Source organism: Etheostoma spectabile, chromosome 17, assembly GCF_008692095.1.
Source record: "Etheostoma spectabile isolate EspeVRDwgs_2016 chromosome 17, UIUC_Espe_1.0, whole genome shotgun sequence".
NCBI classification, from domain to species: domain Eukaryota; kingdom Metazoa; phylum Chordata; class Actinopteri; order Perciformes; family Percidae; genus Etheostoma; species Etheostoma spectabile.
Window position 1 is genome coordinate 7,092,716 of NC_045749.1, and position 9,865 is coordinate 7,102,580.

At 41.8% G+C, this 9,865-nt stretch overlaps 1 protein-coding gene and 1 long non-coding RNA gene across 2 annotated transcripts in view; both read right to left on the reverse strand.

The window, feature by feature from the left end:
- akt3a (v-akt murine thymoma viral oncogene homolog 3a) overlaps window positions 1-9,865 on the reverse strand; it is a 59,182-nt gene that overhangs the window by 27,853 nt on the left and 21,464 nt on the right. The window lies entirely within an intron of this gene.
- LOC116705116 (uncharacterized) overlaps window positions 8,860-9,865 on the reverse strand; it is a 16,220-nt gene continuing 15,214 nt past the window's right edge. The window contains exon 3 of the long non-coding RNA XR_004335851.1: window positions 8,860-8,874. This is a non-coding gene — a long non-coding RNA (uncharacterized LOC116705116). The remainder of the gene's footprint in view (window positions 8,875-9,865) is intronic.

Here is a 9,865-nt window from a genome sequence, read left to right on the forward strand (position 1 = left end):
TGTGTGTGTGTGTGTGTGTGTGTGTGTGTGTGTGTGTGGAAGGGGTAGCGGCTGATTTGGACCACCGCACAGGGACATAGAGAGACACAGATAGACAGATAAGAAAATGCTGTTGGGTGCCAGTGAGTCATCAGGATTACCAATCACACCTCTCTCTCTTCTCTCCTTTCTCAGTCTCTATTTTTCTCTTTTCACAAATCCACCCACTCTCCCCTCCTCTCCTATTTCCTTCTCCTGTTCTTCGAGAAACAAAGCATCTTCTTTTGGATCACTTGCTACAGAGTGCTGCGAAAGGGGCTAAATGTGAGGAGGGATGGAGGGAGGCATAAGGAAAAAATGTGTATAAAAAGCAAAAGGCAAAAAAAGGGACGGAGAAGAAGAAGAAGAAAGCTCACGGCTGCATGTAATCTGTTGAGGATTTTGATGTGCATTGTGGGGTTTTGCTTCCCTGGAGAAAGAATTGATGTCAGCCTGCCTAATGAGCTAAAATACCATGGTGTTACCATGGTTCAACTTTATTGAAATATTTAATTTGTTGTGTTGGTGAACATGATTTATTTTCTAGTATTATACAGGTCTTTCTGGGACAGTATTGTGTTTAGATTAAACAAATAACTTATAAAAACTAATGATAAAAAAACCTGATCACCTGGAAAAGAGAAACTGTGGTTAACTTCAAAGTAGATAGGAGAAATAGATAGATTAATTGACAAAATGGATGAGGATAAAGGGAAAGTTAAACTGATAAAACTATTATAAACTGGCAGTGATGACTCGCTTGCTGGTCCAAGTGCAGTCATTTCTCTGAGTCAGTTTCCTGATGAAGTGTCCAACCAATGGAAGCCTGTGGCTGGCCACTTCATCGCTCAGCTGTCCAGTACAACTGAAAACATTTAAGCAATCCTTCTGGCCGGGCCTAGACAGCGTGCATGTGTGTGTGTGTGTGTGTGTGTGTGTGTGTGTGTGAGTGTGAAAGTGAGTGCGTGTTTGTGCAAGTGTGTATACGTCCACTGGGGGAGCGGGGGAGGGGGCAGCCAGGGGTGGCACAGACGGAGAGAGGAGATGGACAGTTGTCCACACATGCCATTCCAAACAAACAGAGGCACGCGCACGCACACACAAACTAACCCACAATTCTGTTTCGACCGTTCCAATCCTCTGAATGATCCAATGGTGTTCTGTCAAGCTATCCCGTCTTGGCCCTGCCTGTAATGAGTCCAGCGAGCTCTCCCACTCTGGACAGCTTGTCTAGGGAGCCACATGTCTCTAGTTTGGACTGCTGGAGAAAACGGAACAGCCGGTCTCCTTCCCACACCATCTCTCTCGGACTCCTCTCTACAGTTTCATTTAGTTTTCTGCACAACTTTACTTTTCCCTTAAGGCCAATTAGTAAATACTTCACTATACAGTGCTTAAGACAACAGGACTGTGTTTCTTGTTAGAACGGCAGAATATCAGTAATACACGACAATGTGGGGGATCTGAAAGAGCTCAGGAACAAAGGATATTTAGGAGGATAAGATAACCACTTTGAAGTGTATTTAAATTCTGGGTTAAATTTGTTCAAAACGCAGACAAAAGATTGTCTTGTACAGCAGTTCTAAACCACTCTCTTCCTTCTAACGTGATTTTTTTTAATTGGATGCATACTCATACTTTTCTAAACTCTTCCTGTTCCTTTTTTTATTGTTAGGGAAGTATTAAGTAACACTGTTAACGATTCACAAAGGTAAAAAATAATTAAAGATTTAAAAATACAAACAACCACATCCGCTGTACTTTGTCGTAGTGTTTGGCTAAGAAGGGACTTGAACAGAATGAGTAAAAGTGACCAACTTTCCACCGTTCGATTCTACCCCTTAAGACCTTTTGTTTTCCGCTTTTTTGGTATGAGCCACAAACTAAGCATTAAGAACTAGAGTTTTTAAAAGTTATTTTGGAATCTCTAGGAGAAATAAATCTTGTTGGCACATCTTCCATTTGCAGCTTGTGGATTTAGCAGTAAGAGGAAGAGATGAATCAGCTGTGACTGTGCCCGTTCCAAGCTTTCTGATTGGACAATTACAACAACGCACTGACTAACTGTCACTCATTTAGCGGACTGATTAACTATTCATTTCAGGACAGAGGGGGAAAGGGGAGAATGAGAGAAAGAAATGCATAGAGGAAAAATAGAAACAGGTACAAATGGTAAGGCTGAACGTCAGCCAGCAAAACAGAAATGAGACACACAAGCTTGCACAAACTTTCCAGCCTTTCTGTCTCACACTCACTCCTTCAGGACACCAGCACACCTCATCTGCTTTGCCAGATGCCATGCTTCAGCAGACAACGAGACAGACAAAACGCAGGCAAAACCTTGATGACAATTAAATAAATAACTCCATAACTATGCGAGCTCACCAGCCATTTGTTAATCAACCCAAACAGGGATTTAATTTAATGCTTTGGCCGAGGCTGGAGCTGATATGCAGATGGCGCAGAGACGGGGCTGTGTGACTGGCGCTCTGGGAGCTGGAGGGGTGGCGGGTGGTGGTATATAACGGATGGAGAGGGTGGAGGGGAGGTTCTGCCACGTTCCAGCACATACACAGCAGCTCACCAGCAGGGAGAGGAATGTGTCGTCTGGCCACATAACAACACACAAACAACCACACACAAACCACACACAAACACACACACACACACACACACACACACACACACACACACACACACACAGTGTTCAGCGCATTTACACAGAGTGTTTGGCTGTAATGGGACAAAATAAATAACAAGTTTACTAACCGAGTGACTAGGTAGTCAGCTGGTTGGTCGCTCGACTGATAATCTCTCTGACCAAAAGAAAAGATAACAGACTACGTGGCTTACCTAGAGATTGACTTTTTCCAACCTGACCGGCAGGTTGTAAGTGGGCTGATAACTGAAAAAAACTATGTTTTAGTGCTGAAATTATTCAATTAACTGATTAGCAGACAATTTTGATGATAGATTAATCATTTCAGTGATTTAGAAAGCAAAAATGCCAAACTTTGCTGGTTGTGGCTTCTAAAATCCAACAATTTCCTGCATTTCTCTTTTTAATGTCATAGTAAATTTAATGTGTTGAATATCTTTGGGTGTTAGTCAGATACAGGCTATATGAAGATGTCACCTTTGGCTCTGGGAACTTCACTCGTCTCTGACATTTTATAGATCAGATTGTTAACAGAATAATCAATGATGAAAAAAATGGTCTTGCAACTGCATTAAAGTACAAAAGTATCTCAACTTTGTCATACATAGTGTACAATTTAATTTATGTAATAAGGCTGCAAGTATCAAAGTTCAATGAAAAGCAATTATCTACTGTACAGCGTAGCAGTATGGAGGTTTCATCATACAACAACAGTAGTCTGAAGTCAAACTAATGGGTGCTTTTGAGCTAGGATGATTGGCCTACTGCTTGAGCTGATCTCCTTTCAGACAAAGGTCAAAACACCTCCAGACACAACAGTGTGGGGAGGGGTTTCATGTGTTTGTGTATGTGAGTATTAGCGGCTAATACTTGAGTAAAAGCAGTATTCCACAGGAAGTAGAAGAAGGAAAACAAGAGATTAGTTAAACATCACGCAAGTTACTAATGGGTAATGGAGAGAGGGAAAGAGGGAGGTGACTGTGTGGAGCAAAGTGGACACTGGGTGGTATGAAAGTAGGGAACTATGCGGTAAGACGCTTGATGAAGACATCTATCTGAGCAACTGTCCATCAGCGCTAGTGAGCAAGCAAGCAAGCAAGAACGCATTTTGCAGAGCTGCAAACGATAGTTACTCACTCTTACTGGTGTAAAACAGTGTCGAGAAAATGAAATGATTAAAGACCAACAAAAAAAAACTCTTTGTACAAGTCTATTTCATGGTGCATGTGTGCGTTTACGAGGATATGGCTGTGTGCGTGAACCCAACCCCAGCAGTTCTAACTCCAGTGTGCTCAGACATCTTAAGGCGAATCCAGGCTCTTTAAAGCCAATCCACTTACAGTGCATTAGTCTCATTACCACATTGGGGCTGGACTGGTGTTAGCGTGTTTGAGTGTGTGCATGAGTGCTTTAAATCCAGCCACCGCCATCACTTACGACTTAAAAGTGGTGCTGTGTGCTACCTGTAAAAGTTCAGAAGGCTTCAGATAAATTAACTCCAGTTTGAAGCTGGGGCTGCAGATGACTTTAAAGGTTTAGTGCTAGAGTAATTGTACAAACATGTGGCCCAGTCTGTGGAATGAGCCAAGAGATGAGATGAGAAGATGCTAAAGTGAAGGAAGAACAAAAAGAGGAGTGCTGAGGAAGAGACAGCAGCAGTCTGAATGAGCAAGAGGGAGTGAGAGGGAGAGGAGCGTCTCAGTGTATGCGGTTACAGCTATAACATTGACAGAGAGACAGGGCAGGGCAGCCACAGGGCGGCCAGATTCTGTGGAAACCCATGGGAGTTTGGTCATCCCCTGGGGCCACTAGGAGATTTCACACAGCCAGCTGCACACAAGCCAGCGCCTCTTGGTAGGCGCACACACGTACACGCACACGCACACGCACACACACGCACACACACACACACACACTAACACACCCCCCTGGTGCCCCTCTGGTGCTACCAAAGCTGGTACAGAAGGAGACACACGCACATGCAAACACTCATACACACACCACACACACTGGCAGCATAGTGCAGGTCTACTATTACAACACTACTATAAGTTTAAAATTAATACTAAATTAGCACTAAATCTCCTCTTTTAAAAATCGCCTTTTCTCTTTACTGTATTTTAGAGGTCTTTTCTTTTTTTTCTCTCCTGCAGTACCACTACAGTGCAGTAGATGGTGGTGGCTCCCTGGAGCATGGTGGCCACCGCTGTGATGCTGACACAGAGCTGGAGAGTGACTGACAGACACGCCACAGCCAAGACGCCTCACATCCTAATCCCCCTCACTGCCCTGGTTGGGTGTGTGTGTGTGTGTGTGTGGTGTGTGGTGTGTGTGTGTGTGGGTGTGTGTGTGTGTGTGGTGTGTGTGTGTGTGTGTGTGTGTGTGTGTGTGGTGTGTGTGTGCTATATAAAGATATATATAATATTATAAAATGGGCTTACGTGTCAGTTGGTATAAGTGTGTGATTTCAGTCAGCTTTAATGTGTGTGTCTATACATGAGTGTTTGTTCACATAGATATATAGGTAAATGCAGCTTGATCTGTGTTGTTGTTTTTATTTGGGGGGGGGGGGGGGGGGCAGGGTCCGTTGCTTCCTAAAGCACCATCGGATTAGTGCGGTGTTAGCATATTAGATCTTAGCTAGAGGGCTGCTGCCAACACCACCTGTGCCAGACAGGAGACTGTGGTGCCAAGCTAACTCTCCCCCCCTCACACACACACACACACCACACACACACACACACACACACACACACACACACACACCACACACACACACCACACACCACACACACACACACACACACACACACACACACACAGGGTGGGTGAAGGTCACTTCGCTACAGCAACTCCAAGCTTACCGTCTTAATTCATTACTGTAACTACTTTATCTCTCTCTTTACATGCTGCATATTACTACAACAAAGGTAATTGTTTTATCTTCATTTTTGTTTTCTGTCACAATAAAATAATATATTTACCTTAACCTTTTTTGACCTCATTTAAGGTCAAAGTCCAGCAAGTTGGTGATTTCTGTGACATTAATGTAAAGAGAAAGATGGCCGATTACACTTTTACTGCATAATATGTCAATGTAATAATCTATCACAAATGCTGGTGCACAGCTATTTCTAAGGAATAACAAGACACCAGGAATTACTGAAGGTGGACATAACATACAGTCATACATACATTAGTGGAACACATGTACCAATCTTGGATCAGCTTATAGGTCCCCATAACCACATCAACTATCATGAGAGAGATAAAAATTGTTCAGAGATGAGGTCTATGCTATCATGATTTAGGATCATACAACTTTATTTTAGAATTTCTATATGATTTAGTACTGTTACACTCTGCAAAGTTAGGTCAAACTGTACAATCTAAAGCTGCTCTTCTGACTACGGTAAATATACAGTATGTGTTTTTATAAGGTTTGCTTTAAAATTAGTCATTTGGAGTTTTTTGGAACAAGGAAATGCCAGAAGGCAGTACGTCTCTACATATGTACTGTCACCTTTCTCAGCTATACTGTACATTTTTAACAGGTTATCGCGTTTTAACACCAAACACATTTTCTTTGTATTCCAAAAATATAGACATCTGACACGAAAGTATAAAATACCCAAGGAGGCTGTTGAAAAGTATATTTCTTAATATAGTTAAAAGGATTTTGTTATGATCCCTCTGCCCTGCTTGTTGGTTTCCTTCTCTGTGCAGGCCCATCCTGTGAGGCAGGACCATCACTGGCAGGAGACACACCTGGCCCAGTATGACCTTCTGTACAGTACATAAGCCCAGGGCAGCTTCTGGTCTAGTAAGAACTCTGGCTTCTGCTTTTTGATTTTGCCAATACCATTTCTACTCAACCACTTACCACAATAACAACTCTGCAGAGTTGTTATACTGATTGGTTTGTATTATGTTAATTCACATTCTAGGAGCAGGGCTGTGACAGCTTCCACCCCAAGAAAATAAAGACAAAAAAAGTATGAAATTAAACATACAAAAATAAATGTAACAAAGGTCCAGTCCTTTATGCTAAAAAAAGTGGGAAAAAAAAGAATGAGACTGGCTATAAGATTCAATCTATTATGTGTAATATGCCACAATTTAAAGAGTAAAGCAAATACTGCAGCCATACAGTAGGAGGCATATATAATTCAGAAAATGTCACAATTCAATATCGATTTTTAGGCTCAAGATTTGATTCTAAAACAATTCTCAATTAAGAAAACATTCACAGTATGTAAATGTAGTTATTTCACAAAACAAAATATATATATATATATATATATATATATATATAAAAATCTATTTTTTGCATTCTATGAATCGATTTTGAATCTGTAGAGCTTGAATTGCAATACAAATGTTTGTTTTCACAACACTAATATATAACGGTCTTATTATTAACTACACAGGGGCAAACTCTGGTTTTTGGATATGTCATAGTAAACCCTATGAAGAAAATTAAACGTATCTCAGTTAGTTAGTCTACTTCCCCCTGGATCCACACACATCCATCCACCCACTGACACATACCTAAAAAGACACAAACAAATACCAAAGAATAACATGCCATTGAAAACACAAAGACTGATCTGTTTGCATGTGTTCTAGTATGTCAAGACGGTAAAAATACAATCTGAGCTAAGCAGTACAAAAAGCCCTTGCATTCAACACCCAATAACATTAGGAATGCCATGCTGCTTGTGTTCAGAATGCAGCGGATCCAATGTGATTAGGAAAGGCACACACAGCCAATAAGCAGGCTAATCAAATTGAACTGATTGCTGGTATATTGCCTCTCTCTGTTCTCTCCTTTGGACGGCATTGTGTATGGCATCATCATTTCATTTCTTCATTTAGTTTAAATCCTTGAACTTCACATTAAATAGAGTTGATTTCCAAAACACTGTGCATCCTTTTCTAAATATAACAACTAGTTAAATTTACATTCAAACCCACAACACATCAGCAGGACCTGGTAAAGTGTCATCACTTTCAACCAAGGACATCAATTGTTCTTTTGCAGTCCTTTTAAGCAAAACAATTTGTGAAATTTTGTTTTACTATAAATAATAACTACCTTTTTCAGTTTGTAAGAATGGTGCTGTTTACTGGCATGACTATTATAATAACTATGCTTCAAAAAAACAAAAAAGTCATTAAGCTCTTTTTTTCAATCAGCAATCCTTATATTCATTTTATCTATTCAGAGGAGTGGGTTTCTTTGAGGTTCCCCACTTAAATCTGACATTCAAATTTAAAATCTTATTCCGTTCCTTTGCCTCATTAGATGTGAAACCATCCAATCAGAGGAATAAAGTAAGGCAGCTTGACCAATCAGTCAATGAGAATAGCTGGTGATCAGAAGAAGAAAGGGAGGGTCAGGAGACAGGCACAGCTGTCTAACTGTTGCCTACAACAGACAGGCAACAAGGAGTCCGTGCATGTGTGTGCATGTGTGTGTGTGTGTGCGCGCATGGGGGAACGTAACCAGCCCAACCCTGACCAGTTGGGCAGTGGTGAACAGGTGCAAAGCTTTGTGCATGTATGTGTGTGTGTGTGTGTGTGCATCACAATTATTCCAGAGTGGTTGGCTCTGTATTATTAATTCAGAAATGCTGGGCTGGGGCTGTGGGTGGCAGCTGGCGTTACGTGTGTATGCGTGCGTTTGTGTGTGTATGTGAACAACATAAGACCTCTCTGGTCTTTTGTAAAGCAGAGAGGCATTGTACTGTATATCTCCCTGTCTGCCTGTAAACGTACAGTATCCACATGCATGCACGCACACACACACACACACACACACACACACACACATACTCTGTCAACACAATACACACTGTGCATGCACACTAGAGCACAATAACTCAGCCCAGCAGGCAAGAGTAAACAATCAAGTACTACATACCCAACTACTGTCAAGTGCATCCCCTGCCCCAAAAAATAAAACCACACCACCCCGACCACACACAGACACACACAGACACACACAGACACACCACACACCCACAACCACACACACACACACACACACACACACACACACACACACACACACACACACACACACACACACAAGCCCAGCCGTGCCTCATTGTAAGGTTTCATTCATGTGTAGCGCTGAAGGGTCGACAGTAAGTGCTCTCCACCTCACTAACTGCTGTTCTCTGCTCTCCCCTCTGTCCTGTCTACTACCTGTTTGTCTGTCCTTCTGTCTGTCCACCTGCCCAAGTGTATGCCCATATGTCGATCAGGGAGCATTCACACTGGGTCTTTAACTTTTGTTTGTGTGGACAGGTAAGAGCAATGACAACAAGTGACCGGAGTGTGACGCCTCTATCTGTTCTTGATTATGAATCAAAGCATAAGGTTTGTTAGTGGAGGAAACAGAAGTACAACCCATGGTTATATCCGGTTAAATCACAGTTTATGAATATACATGAAGAGGCATGTGATAGGCTGCAGTTAATCATGCTTGTAAAGCACAACATTACAAAATGAAGCAAGGGCAAAACACAGCCCCATCCGATTCCCTCACAATCAGTCATGCTCCATCGTGCGTAACTGAAATGCCTAAGTTACAAAAGACTGGAATCGTATTTGTTTTGGCTCATCTGCTGCTAAAAATCCCTAAGGTCTCACGAAGACAGTTTCATAAAACACTGTCCAATAAAAGAGCTACTTGTAAGCCCATGTGACTTGTGTTTACAAGATGCTGTGTGCTTGTGATTAGGCACTGTAACTTCATGAACTACTGTAGAGTTTAGACTGACAAAATCACAGTGTGCTTAGTGCTAGCCTGTCTATCACTCTGAGGTGACAGCTCTATAGGCCAGTCCATCTCAGACAAAAACTTATCTCATCTTCCCTGAGAGCTGGTGTTTGTCATGTTGTAACGTCTGTTTGTCTATGAGGCTGTTTTTGACAACATGTCCACCTCAGCTGGCTGGCTTTAGGCACTTACTATCAGACTGGCTCTGAGACAATTCAAAAGAAACAAAGATGACTATGTGTTTACTGTGTTGTAATCAATATAAGACAAAAAATTACACACATATGAAAAAAGTTATTTTTTATTAAACTTTTCCGGGAACCATCACCTTATTGTGGTGGAGAGGTTTGTGAACTTGAGGGCTGTGTTGTCTGGAGCTGTGTGCTCCTGGTAGGGTC